At 42.7% G+C, this 13,519-nt stretch overlaps 1 protein-coding gene across 1 annotated transcript in view; it reads right to left on the reverse strand.

The window, feature by feature from the left end:
- Nucleotides 1-13,519, reverse strand: part of DIAPH2 (diaphanous related formin 2) — a 3,821,702-nt gene that overhangs the window by 119,062 nt on the left and 3,689,121 nt on the right. The gene's annotated exons all lie outside the window — the stretch shown is intronic.

The following is a 13,519-nucleotide window of genomic DNA, read 5'->3' on the forward strand; positions in this document are numbered from 1 at the left end:
AGAGTTTTATATAGCGCAAACTAGACCCAAGACATCGGGTATCAGAGCGTTTTACATACGCACCAGTTTCAATGTAGAAGAACACATTCATTTTTATTTTTTTTGTTACGCACGGGCAGATTCAGCTTTAATAATCAGAATTGATTTCTATCCAAATAAACCCTTTTTCCAACTTTAGGATAATGAAAGACTGGGGAAAAAATTATAATGCTCTAACCTATACCTTACAGTTTGCATGCAGCCCTTTCATAACAGTTAATAGCTCACTGTTCTAGGTTAGGATTATAACTTATAAACTGCAGGTAACAAAGGATCTCTCAGACAAAAGCAGTAACCCAGCGACCTATTTACATTATATGCACTTTGTGATCTGGGTGGTACATATTCTTTGCAGCAGGCATATATATTAGCCCTCTGTGTTACCTTATCATGAGTCAAAACGTCCATTACACAAACCTCTGACCTCTCTTTAGCAAGAACTTTAATCACCTGAGTTATCTTTACATTTGTATAGTTGCCCGAAAATTGCTGGTGGCCAAGAATGTGCAGCCGGTGCTTTTAAAACCATGATATACTTCGAACCCTACCATTTCCAGGTGGAAGAGTAATGAGAGGAATTTGTGAATGCCCACAGACATACATGTTTGTGGGTGTATACAAAACACCAAAGCTAGCTGCACAATAGGACCCCATCTTCCCATCCTTTGAGAGGGACTTACGAGGTTGGAAAACTCTGCACTCGTGACACAGATCTCTGCACATGTCATTGGGCTTAGACCTGCCTGGAATCTCTTTGTGAGTTACTGCCAGGGATAACAAAATTAAACTTATTTGTAAACATACATATAGTACCAAATTTATCTTTGTGAATAGGGCCCATTAAATCCATACATACCTAGGTATACTTACCTTCACAATATAGTGCTTGTCACTATTCTAGATTCAATGTAGATTGATAACTTTGGTAGTAGGCTATTATTTACCTCGACATTGGTGTATGCAGCAATTTGAATAAGGATGCAAAAACAATAGTTAGTTACATATGAGGGACATAACTTGAAAAAAATTAGTTCCAAATCTACGAAAGACAACCTGTATTTGGGGTAAAAATTGGACTAAAATATTTCAACTGAATTCAACTTATCAGAACTGACTCTGTGGCAAATGTATTATACACTTAGTGACTTTCTGGTCATGTATTAGTCTGGGGATGACACCTACTCTGTAAGTCTGCCTTTAATTGATTTTCTGACCTAATTAGTAATTATGTGAAGCTGTAGAGGTAAAGTCTTTTAACATTTCGCTTTCCAGGCAGGCTCCCAGTCCTCTATGGAAAATATACCTGCCTTTTCCTTTTGGAATACAGATGTGCAGCGCGGTAAATCATTTAGGTCAAGCTCATTTGTCACTAACCTACTGTACCATGGTGGCTTCGCAGTGACCTGATTCTGCGACTTTCTGTTTCTTTCATTTCTATTTGGAGAACAAATTCACGGGCATTCGAAATTTGCAAGAATGCTGCTGTTTTATCTGCATATGAATTCCGCTCGTCTTCTGGATTTAGGTTCGTCATTTTTATCATCGTTTTTTCCTTTCCTTAAAACATTTATTTAGTTTTTTTTTAGCTAACACTCACATTGACCTGGCAATTCGTTTGGAAAATAATGCACTTGTAATTCTAAGAGAAGCCAAGTTTCAGTTTTATAGGGTTTCCAAATGAAAGTACAAAATCTACCTCAGTAGAAATTACACAGCATGAAATCACAGATGCAAAGGGCTTCCATGCAGGGTGAAAAGTAAATCGATTTTTACGTGATTTAGCCACTTTGACATTTTTGAAAGTTTTCATTTTTGAACATTTCTTTAAAGTCTAATCAAAGCATTGAAACATTATTTGACAGAAAATAAGTAAAATGGTTTCGGAGTCCTCTGATCTACCAGGCACCTTTGCGGCCAAACTCCAATTTTGTATCCAGATTCTAATCAGCCTTACGTTGCCTTTTACCAAATGTCACCGAGTAAGGCCTTGTCCTCTTGTGCAGTCACGATTACCAGTCACTCACCATTTCAACATGAAATCGAACAGTTTAAAAATAAATCCCCACGTAGAGTATTTGACCGAATGAAAGTACATGACCAACATTCCAGAGGCAGGCTTGGTACTGGCAACATCGAAGTTCTATACGTGCTGCTCTTTTGAAGGTTTGGTGTGTGAGTGACTTGTGCCATTCATTGCCATTGCTTTGTAATCTATACTTGCTATATTGGCATTCAGGTTAGCTGTTAAAATGAAGTATGCCAGATTAAGGATATATGTTTATTCTTCAAATTGCATCTTCGGTTACAGGAAGATGGTAAATTCCTATAATGCCCCACCAGGAGCAGCCTCCTTGCTGCTCAGCCCATTCAAACCAACTGAACCTTCTTCAAACACAAGCATTCTAATGACCTCACCACTGGCTGAGCAGCAAGCCAGTGAACAACATTGGGAGGATGCATTATATTAGCAAGTAGATTACAACACATCTCCACCCTTATAAAGACAATGGAAAATCTTATGGACGCACGGTGATAAAACACACCAACACCACGTCCAATACATTTATCAAAACCACACACCCTAACCAACTAGGAAGGAAACTAAACCCCTTACACAGTGGGTATCTCACCCCACCTCGCCTCACACTCAAGGCACAACTACTCACAGGGTATCTTTCAACCCTAATACTGTGGGTATCTAACACCAACTCAACTCACACTCAAGGCACAACTCTCAGAGCAGGACAAGGGGCTCCAAACCCTCTATTGCACCTGCACAACTCACAGCAGGACCAGGTCTCACCTCAGGACCACAGCAAAGGGTATTTCTCAACCCATACCATAACAGGGTATCTTTAAACCCATCACAATAACAGGGCATCTTTAAACCCATTACATTCCCACTAACACAGGGAATCTCATAATAATGTAGCACGCCACACACGTTCTCAAACACCTCACCCGGTCTCCCAACAGACCCAAACTCAATCCCTGACTCATTCCCATGCACAGGGAAACTTCACAGTGTAATACTTTATGCAATATGCACACCTTATACAGTATAAGATAAATTCACCAAACAGGATTGAAAAACTCACCCACACCCTAACACACAAGCAAAAACAAACTCATGAAGCAAATCCAGAACTTCACAAACAAATTACTTTTAGCATATAATTATGCTAGGCAAACATCAGAACACGGCAGCAAATTGAGTGGAGTACTAAGGAATAAACTTAAAAGCGCCATAATGATACAGCAAAAATTCTAGCACACTCAAAGTTCCTGGTCTTCACGCATCACAACAATGTCCACATGACAGGGAAGAGAATTAAGTATGGCATTACAAATATAAACTGAGGTAACATGTCAAGAAATCCTTATTCCAGTGAGCGACCTTCCACCCTTGAATATTAACAATAAATGAGACCAACAAGAGAAGTTCAATTCCACCCCAGTTGCCACAAAAGGATCAGCAGTTCAGCACCTTCAAAACAGCTCCGGTGTGTGCCCCACGCATGTGGACATTTCGCTCCTCAGCTTCAAATGCTTGGACTTCCACTGTCCCAAAGTGAGCTAGTTGTGGTGCGATAATCATTCTACATCAAAATGTGAAAGTCACTCACCATTGGACAAAATCCCAGGGAAAATTCAACAAAGTCCCACCACCATAACAGGGAGCCACTATAATCCTGTCTAGTTCCAATTAAGCTGAGCGGCCATTTTCACTGATGCCAATATTCACACACAGCTCAAGCCAGCATCTGAACACAGTTAAAACTCACATGTTTTGCAACATTGCTGACGTCCATCATACAACTACTACAATAGAAACCCTTCCTTACTGATCTCCACAAAGGTTAATTTCATGCTGCCAGTTTGCTCACTTCACAAATTGCTGCAATATTTGTATCGCAGGACTCCCTGTTCACACCCCCCCAGCATAACTAGTCAAACCATGAACTCTTCCTGTACATACCAACTTCAATGTTGTTGATAACAAAGTCCTTTCAACTCAGCAGCCACCATCCAGATCTGCTGCACACAGTATGCAGGCCTGTTCAATTGCCGTCGGCTGCAGGCTGTCTGATGTACATAGACACTGGTGGGGCTACCAGGCTCATGTTCTTCCTTAAAAGGCTTCAAACTCTTCTTCTTTTTAATACTCTAGTTTCTTCTTAATTTCTTGTTCCTCACGCATAGTTTCTTTTCCGCTCATCACCAGTGTTAAAGTGAAGTATACAACATAGACAGGTCATGTAGATTAAGGTTATATGTTTATTATTCAAGTTGTATCTGCAGTTACAGGAAAATGGTAATTTCCATGTAATTTCTTTGTAATGCCCCATCAGGATCAACCTCCTTGCTGCTCAGCCCATAAACTCCAACTGAATCTTCTTCAAACACACTCATTCTCAGCATTCTAATGTCCTCACCACTGGTTGAGCTACAAGGCAGAGAACAACAATAGGGAGGATGCATTATATTAGCAAGTAGATTACAACATTAGCCTCCTTCGGCTATTGTTTATCATGGAACCTTCAGACATTTGCTTTCAAATTTGTCAATCTCATCTTGGATTAACCTAAAGGACTATTCTGATCTAATCATTGTTTTATTGGTTGTTTACTAGTACCCTTTTACTTCCTTTGGAATTCACACAAGTATCAAAGAAATGGATGCTTCAGAAAAAAAGAGTAACTCTATCATCTGTATCAACCACTTCTATCTGATGCTTTTATCAACACTCTCTATCAGGTGCTGTATTTAAAAAAAGATTACTTCAGAAAAGAAAGCAACCCTTGTTTCTGGCGCATCCCAGAGGTTCCCAGTAAGTATATTGTGGTGTGGGAACCCCGAGAGGGCTCCCATGTAAGGCCCTGGAGAATGGGGTCCCTGGGAACAGCATTAGCTTGGCAAGGGGCCTCTTACTCCTCTCCTCTTTACAAAAATGTTTTGGCCCCTGGGAATGGGGTTCCCGGAGACTCTATTGACTAAAAGTGGCTTGGAGCAGGGAGCTGCACCAATGGATTAGACACAGGGCCTAACCGCATGCCTGGCCCTGCGAGGGTTTGGCCGCAGAGCGGGGGGGGGGGGGCTTAGCTTCATGTATGATAATAAAATCTTACTTTACGTAAATTAAACCCTAGAAATTCACTGAAAAAACTGAGTTTAAAGTGGCATAGTTAGGTGAACATTTCTGTGACAATATAACCTTTTAAACAAAGAAAACACTGAAAGTTATCCTCAGTAACTATAACTCCTGCCCTAAGGTAACTATAACTCACATCCTTGCCATGTACAGCTAATTACCCCACATATTACATCACTAATGACAGGTTCTATAACATTATTGATAACATCACTGCAACATTTGAAATTCCATTATTGAAGATATTGTGTGTGGCAGGTGTGCGAGTTATAGTTACTTTAGGGCATGTACTATGGTCCCTTGAGATAACTATAACTCTGCGGACCAAATAGATATAACGATGGGATCTGAATGGCTGGCAAAACATCAACAATGGTGGGTTTGGGAGATGTTAGACGTTAACAAAGGACCTCAAGTAAGAGCAGAATCAAACATCACTCTGAGGCACGGAAAAGAGTAAACTTTACTAATTTAAGGACCCTTAATAAAAAAGGCTCTTGATTTGGTAGATCTAGGGTCAACCAACATGACATGATTTTTTAAAATGAGTTTGAAGATCTAAACTGTCCATAAAACAAATAAAGGAGTCAAAAGACGTTGCACACCTAGTGCTGTTCTTTTTTTTTTATTTTTTTTTTTTTTTTTTATTTGTCCTCATTTTCGCCCTTGGTATATCACATCAGGCTATCGGAGAGAGGAATATACTGCCACAGATATACTGGTAGTGCTTTCACCGATAATTCAATGTTGACACTCAGCATTATCGCATCTCTCCATAAAGCACCCCGATATAACCGTAGCAGGGAGATGTTGCTGCAATTCAATACCCACTGACGTTTGGGGAAACCATTGGGTGTACCGAAAAGGAAAATATAGACCAAGCAGCTTAATCATAGGACAGTGGGGAAAAAAAAAAAACCCACAGTCAAAAGCCAACTAATTCAAATTTAGGAGAAGCCAAAATTTACGTTTTTTCGGGATTGCCAGATCTTGCGAGGTCAACTTTGGATGTTTGCAGGACTGAGATACGCCAGTCTAACAACGTGGGAGGTGCTGGGTCTTTCCATTTCCTGCAGATTTCCCATCTGGCCAATAACATGCAGTAAAAAAGAAGGTTCTTAGCAGGGCCTCGAACTCCCGAAAATAATCCGAAGATTACGGTCATTGCATTGATTGAGATTGCTACCCCTAAAGATGTAGTCAATAGTTTACTAATTGAATCCCAGTAGGAGAACAAGAGTGGACATTCAAAAAACATATGTATGTCAGAGACTGCTAGAAGCCCACACCTAGGGCAGGCTACAGGGGAGTTTATTGAAAATTTCGACAGCCGCTGTGGTGAATAATATGCCCTGTGTAGGGTAAAAAGATGATTCCTACGCAACCAGGCTGGTTTCACTATGTCCCACAAGATTTTAAAAGAGGCGTGCCAGATGTTATCAGTGTCCTGATCAATAAAGGAAGCGCTCCACAGTGTCTCCGGTAAGGTGAAATCCCCGTCAACCTCTTCCAATAATAAGTTATACCAGACTGAGATCTCCTTACTCACAGAAAGTTTGTCCAGCATCAGGGCCACTAAGCTGCTGTCTCCTCCCAGTTGGTATCTACCCTTAGCTGAACGCTGTGAGTGAGCCCAACTCGCAATCTGTATATACTTGAATCTGGAAAGACCCGGCCCTACTCTAGCTAGTAAAGCTTCCCAAGGGAGGAGAGAACCATTTATAAACAAGTCCCCCAAACCTCCAAACCGGCCTCCCTCAGTGGTGTTGCCAGGCTATCGAGAAGCCAACCTGGACATCCCGGGGAATCCCACATTGGAGACCTGCCTGCAAAATATCCCAGTTTTATGGAGCCTCTTAGCTTAACCCACGTTTTTGTCAATCCCAATAATACCTTCAGCTTCACCTTTTTAAAAAACTTAGGGTCCCCAAATTTAAACAAAAAACCCTGTTGGCCAACTCCCTCTCCTCTAAGTAGTGCGGAGAACATAGTGCCTATTCCCACATTCGTGGGCATCTTAAGCAGCATCCTGGCGTGGGAGAGTTGAAAAGCCCACGCGTATAGTTGTAAATCTGGAGCTGCAAGACCCCCGTTTTCTCTCCTACGCCTGATTTTTTTCCATGAAATCCGAGCTGTGAGGTCATTCCAAATAAAAGAGCTAATATCACTTTGCAATTTTGCTATGATAGAAGGCTCAAAATAAAGCGGAACAGTGTTAAACAAAAAAGAAATTTTGGGCAAAATAGACATTTTAACAAGGTTAACCCTACCCAGAATAGAAAGCGGGAGTGTAGACCAAGACCTCATAAGTTTTCTACATTCTCTTGCTATCAATGAAAAATTAAACGTTGCAATTTTGTCTATGTTTTTAGTAATAGTGAGGCCAAGATAACGCATAGAAAGACTCAATTGAACCCCTGCCACTGGCTCGGGGTCGTTCCACTGCATCATCTCAGTTTTAGATGCATTAATTTGGTATCCGGATACCTCCCCATAGTCATAGGCCAGAGCAATTATAGAGGGAAGAGCAGTACGGAGGTCTGAAGAGAAGATGAGAATGTCATCGGCGTACAGGGCCACTTTCCTCTCCCAACCCATATATGAAAAAGACTTGATGTTACAGTTGTCCCTTAACCGTTGGGCGAAGGGCTCTATATATAAGTCAAATAGGAGAGGGGAGAGGGGGCAGCCCTGTCGCGTACCCCGAGTAATATTAAATGGGGCTGACAGTTCGCCATTAACCAGTAAAGAGGCCATAGGCTTCTGATAGAGTAGACTCACCGCTCTGCGGAAAGCCCCCCCAATGTTGAATTTACCCAAGACCCCCGACAGGAACATCCAATTGACCCTGTCGAAGGCCTTGGTGGCGTCCAACGTGATGACAGCAAGGGGAAGAGAGTCCGCCGTCGCCATATCTATGGCCCCAATAAGATCATAGGTCAATTCAAAGAGTTGGCGACCCCTCACAAAGTCCCTCTGGTCCTGATGTAATATAGAAGGTGCCACTACCCCATGTCTATTGGCAAGAACAGATGTGAAAAACTTATAATCCGCATTTAAAATCGAAATAGGCCTATAAGACCCACAGCTTGAGGCTGGTTTACCTGGTTTCAAAATCAAAGTAATAGAAGCATCATTCCACGAATTAGGGAGAGACAGCCCTACCTGAAAGATCTGATTAAACAGCGAAGTTAAAGGAGGAACTATTATTGTCAACAAGGTCAAATATAGCTCTGAAGGAAGGCCATCGGGACCAGATGCCTTACCCTTCTTGCTGTCTAAGATGGCACGGCTAACCTCTTCCTGCGTAATAGGTCTATCTAAGGTGGCTCTTTGTTCAGCTGAAAGAGAGGGGAGAGACACCCTATTTAACCAGTCGTCAACCTGACAAGCCTCAACATGTTTGTCCTCGTGATAGATGTTCTTAAAAAAATCACAAAAGGCACTTCTAATGTCAGCATCTGCTGAGTAAGTCGCCTGATCTACGTTGATTTGAGCTATGTTATTTCTAACTCGATCAGTTTTGGCTTTCCAGGCCAGAAGCTTGCCAGCCCCCTCTCCATATTGAAAATGTGCTAGCTTACTTGCCTCCCATCTCTGAAGGACTCGAGTATTTATAATTGAGCCCAGTTCTCCTTTTAGGGTAGATAACTCATCTTGCCAACTTTTCATAGTTTCCGGAGGAACGGCCGGATGTAACAGGATTTTCTTTTGCACCCTAGCCATATCAGATTCCAATAAGGTGACAGATTCTCTATAGATTTTGTTTTTATGTGAGACCTTGTTTGTTATTATGCCTCGCAAGAAGGCTTTAAATGTGTCCCAAACACACCCGGGGGAAGCGGACCCAATGTTGTTATCAAAAAAACTTTGTGCTTCAATTTTTAAAGCGGTAATTTCATCGGGAGCAGTAAGTAATGAACGGTCAAATGACCAAACTTTAGGTGTATTTTCCGGGAGGGGGGCAGGGGGGAAAATTTCTTTAAAAAGTCCTCATTTTTTGCTCAGTTCTACTTTTTATGTCCTTGTTGGGGAGAGCCATATATTCTATGGCATACATTAGCTTTAATATTAAGGGTTCTTTTACTCTAGGTACTGGTTATGGGGTGATGGGGTGGATGTTCCTATGGAGAAGATAGGAATTCTCTCCTGGAATATAAATGGCCTACGCACTAGTCCCAGAAAATGGAAAATATCGCAGTATTTGCGAGACTCAGACGCTCAAATTCTTGTACTCCAAGAGACCCATCTTACAGAGACTGAGATCACCTCTGTTGTTAGAAAAAATAGATGGGTAGATTTTTGTGTATCTACTACACAATCTCTAAACTCCAGAGGCGTGGCGATCTTCTTCAAAAAATCTTTAAAAGCAAGGTTAATTGATAAACTCGTAGATCCAGGAGGTAGATGGGTAATTGTTTCTGTGACGGTGGCAGGGGCTCCGATTACAATAGTAGGTTACTACGGGCCCAACCATGATGACCCCTCGGTATTGAATACGGTATTTTCTCACCTGCTTGCGTATCCGGAGCCCACGATACTGGCTGGAGATTTCAATATAGTTTTGGACCCTATACTGGATAAATCCCCTACTAATAGATCAGTAATCCCCTCAAAAACAAGGGCCCTTTTACTTGACAAAATGAAGGAATTTGGCTATGTAGATATTTGGAGATTAAGATCTGGGCTTCAACAAGGTGTCTCATTTCACAACTATAAATACCACCACCAGTCGAGAATAGATTATATCTTAATCAGTCAGCAACTAGTTAAACAGGTACAAAACATCTCTCATCTCCCATTCCATTTTTCCGATCATGCGGCCATCTCTCTAGAACTGGGCGGGCTGCTGAAAAATACACCTAGTGCTGTTCTTGAGAGCAGGACAGCATCGTCAGCATATAACAAAGCTGGCAATAGTGGCTCATCCACCTGGGGTATATCTTGTCCCCCCAAGAATAGAACAGATCTGGTAAAACTCTAGGCCACTACAATCTACAACCCTGGACAGTAATTGTCTCTGAGCCCCGGTTAAGAAATGGCTGGAGGACAGAATAAGAACTTGAAAAGTATTGTATTGTTATATTTATTGATAGATCTTCATTTTTTTTTTTTTTATCCCCACGACAAATAATGTGTTTTTGGATGCTTTATTCGAGTGGTCATGTAATTGTATCAGATGTTATCATACCTTGCTTGTGGTTAATTATGTACTTTTTCATTGCACCATGAACTCCAATAAAAAAAGGGAAAAAAAAAAAAGTAATTGTCTCTGAGCCATTAGGGGGAATTACAATGAGATTTAAATGGGATCCCTACTTTAACAAAGCAGTCAAAGAAGTATGGTAACTATGAGGGTCCAATAACACAGACAAATTGCTAAAAGATTGTGACAGAGCAGAGGACACAAAAATGAAATGCACCTGACTCCAGTAAACGTAGGTGTAACCATGGTAGACCCAAAGACCAGGCATAGTTGCTGTAAGAGGGAAATATTACAATCACTGATAATGGAATTCATTAATTCACCCTGTGGAGAATGTTTAAAATGGGGGCCATAAAGTGAAACTGTATCCAATGTACCCCGCCCATCTAATGACTGGTCGAACAAATAGGTAAATTAAAGTTTCTTATGAGGATTAGGGTAGTATAGATACAATTTCACAATTGGAAATATCCGGAGTGGAAAAGGAGCAGGATCCATCTAGAAAGAAGCTGTTGGAAGTCACCCAATTTTCCTGAAAGCATGTAACATTAAATTTAGTTAGAACGCCAACTATCTTCCTCTTTTTTACCCGCCAAACAACTATATACCAACATAGGATTTCAAGTGTATGAGAAGATACATCATCCACTGGCACAACAGTATGTGCAGGATTTTACAAAGAAGATAAGAACAGAACTGGATTTCAACTGCTTAACAGAGTAGGACTGCATAAGCTGTTACACTATATCAAACTTTGATGAAATTCTATTCAAGCAATATAGAATCTAAAATGTGTGTCAAAACTACTTGACAAAATGTTTTTCTGTAAGAAGAATTTTCATACAAATGAGCAATAAAAGTGGAAAACAAAAGATATATTCTAATCAGTGCTGATAATTCTGAATTAAAGCCATAGGGCTTAGTTGCAAAATAGCTGCAAATCTCCAGATGCATAAAAAGACACCTGTGCAATGAGGCGATTTATGACTTTTTACTATAATTACGAAACCCTGAGGTAAACAGTCATTTTGACCAAGTTCCAGAAATATTGCAGCAATAGTATGCTGTTCATATTATTTCCTAGTCAATGCATATGTTTCCCACCCCAACGTGTGTGGTATAGGGACAATGTAGAACACTAGCATGAAAGGTGTTAGGGAAAATGTAATGTTTCACAATTACTTTTATTCTTTTTCTGGAAATGCTCTCCATGTGCTGCTCCGGCTTCTCACACACCAAGGGAATGTTGAGATATTTCAGTATGGTTTGTTAGCAGTTACACTTGGATCTTTCAAGTATAAAAGTGTTGATAATTGCATGAAAGGTATTGAACGTTTATGAGTGCTGGCAATTTCTCACTGTGAGGGTGTTCATTTAAACTTTTCTGTACCAAGGATGTAACAGTTACATTCTCCGCCACGGTGGCCGTGTGCAGAGGACATAACCGTTATGTCCTTTGAACACGCCTAGGAAATCCCCCTGCTGTTTACAGCAGAGGGATTTCATTTTTTAAAACTTTTCAGCCTTGGGAGCAAGGGCTTCTTCTGCCACCCAAGTCAGTTCTTTTTTTAGTCTAATGACGATCGGCCCCCATGCTGCACAGATGTTATTACATTAAAGGAGAAATTAGCTGTTTGGCTCATTGTAGAAATAAACGGGTCATTTTGGTTGAAAAATGGTCTGCGTCCATGTTGAATTTTGGGCCGTTTTCCTGGTGAGAGCCACGCAAGTCAGTCCACCCTAGATAGCCCTAGGTTGGTTAGATTTCCCTGGGTGCTGACTGAGCTAGAGTCCAAAATCTAGGGGAAAACAAATGTTAGAACAAGTGTTATCATCAAAATTAGAGTCTAGAAGCTCTAACTGTGCACAAGGGCCCCGCCAGTCCCCAGGGTGGGCCCTTCCACCGCGGACTCCATCCTCAGGCCTGCCACACAGCGCCAAGGGTCCGGGACGTGGTTCCATCAGGCCCGGAAGGCCTACCCTGCTTTTCTTGTGTGATAAGGAGTCCGTGGGTCCCGGTTCAGAGCTCCGTCAGTGCCCCCCTTACAGATCTGTGCCTGAGGCCCAGTTGGGGTTCTGAGCACCTGGGTCGCAGAGTCCCCAGAGACTGGCCATTTGGTCAAATTCCAGGCATTCGACAGGGTGACCAGATGGCTGGGCAGCCCTGGTAGTCCAGATGAGGGCTCATTTGCTTCCTTGAGCCCAGCTGGGGCTCCAAGAGGTCGGGTGCACAGTGGCGGCTCCTCCACTCAAGAGGAGGAGTGTTGTCCCACTGCACCAAAGGGAAAAATAAAATGACAATAACATATCGTTATTGCATGCAGCCTGTGTGCAGTGTTGGGCAGAACTGGCCCGGAGGCTCTTGGGAAGACCAAACAGTTCATGCGCATTACACAGCCTGATCAGGAACATGCACAGGCTTTCTGTTAAAGTCTGAGCACCGATCCACGGCAGTCAGACCAATCACAATGCTGCATTGTGATTGGCTCAGGGGAGCCAGTGTGCCGGGTGCTTTCTGCTGCTAGCAGGACTGGAGACGGTAAGAAGAAGAGGACGCAGGGCAGGCTGCAGCCGGACGGCCGTTTTAAGGTAAGAGTTATTTTAATGATTAATTAACCCCCCCCGCCCCACCAACCCCGTCCAGTAGCAGCCACTACTGCAGGAGAATGCACGCCTCTGTCCCCTCTTTCACTCGATGCGCACACATAAGAACGGGGGTAGCCTTCCTCCAGATTACTAGGGACAGGGTACCCTTGTCCACCTTGTGGTCTGGCAGTTTCTCAGGCAGCGACCAGATGACCCAGGACCAGGCCCCAGTGGGACCTGTGGTGGGGTCTCCCTATCTTGATTGCCGTCCTCAGACCTGCCAAATAGCAGAGTACCCGGGACGGGGTCCTGCGGGCCTGGGGAAGCCTCCCCTGTGCAGCCGGGTCCAGATCAAACGACCGGGCCCCGCTAGGCCCCAGGGCAAGTGATCCTGCCCTGGGCTCTGTCCTGCGGCCTGCCCCACTGTCAAGGCCCTAGGACTGGGGTCCATTGGAACCAGGGAGGCTTCCCCTGCTTGGCTGGGTTCAGAAGCTCTGACTGGGGCCCCAGCAGGTCCCGGGGTGGGAGCCCCCCAT

Source organism: Lissotriton vulgaris, chromosome 4_1, assembly GCF_964263255.1.
Source record: "Lissotriton vulgaris chromosome 4_1, aLisVul1.2, whole genome shotgun sequence".
Lineage (NCBI taxonomy): Eukaryota > Metazoa > Chordata > Amphibia > Caudata > Salamandridae > Lissotriton > Lissotriton vulgaris.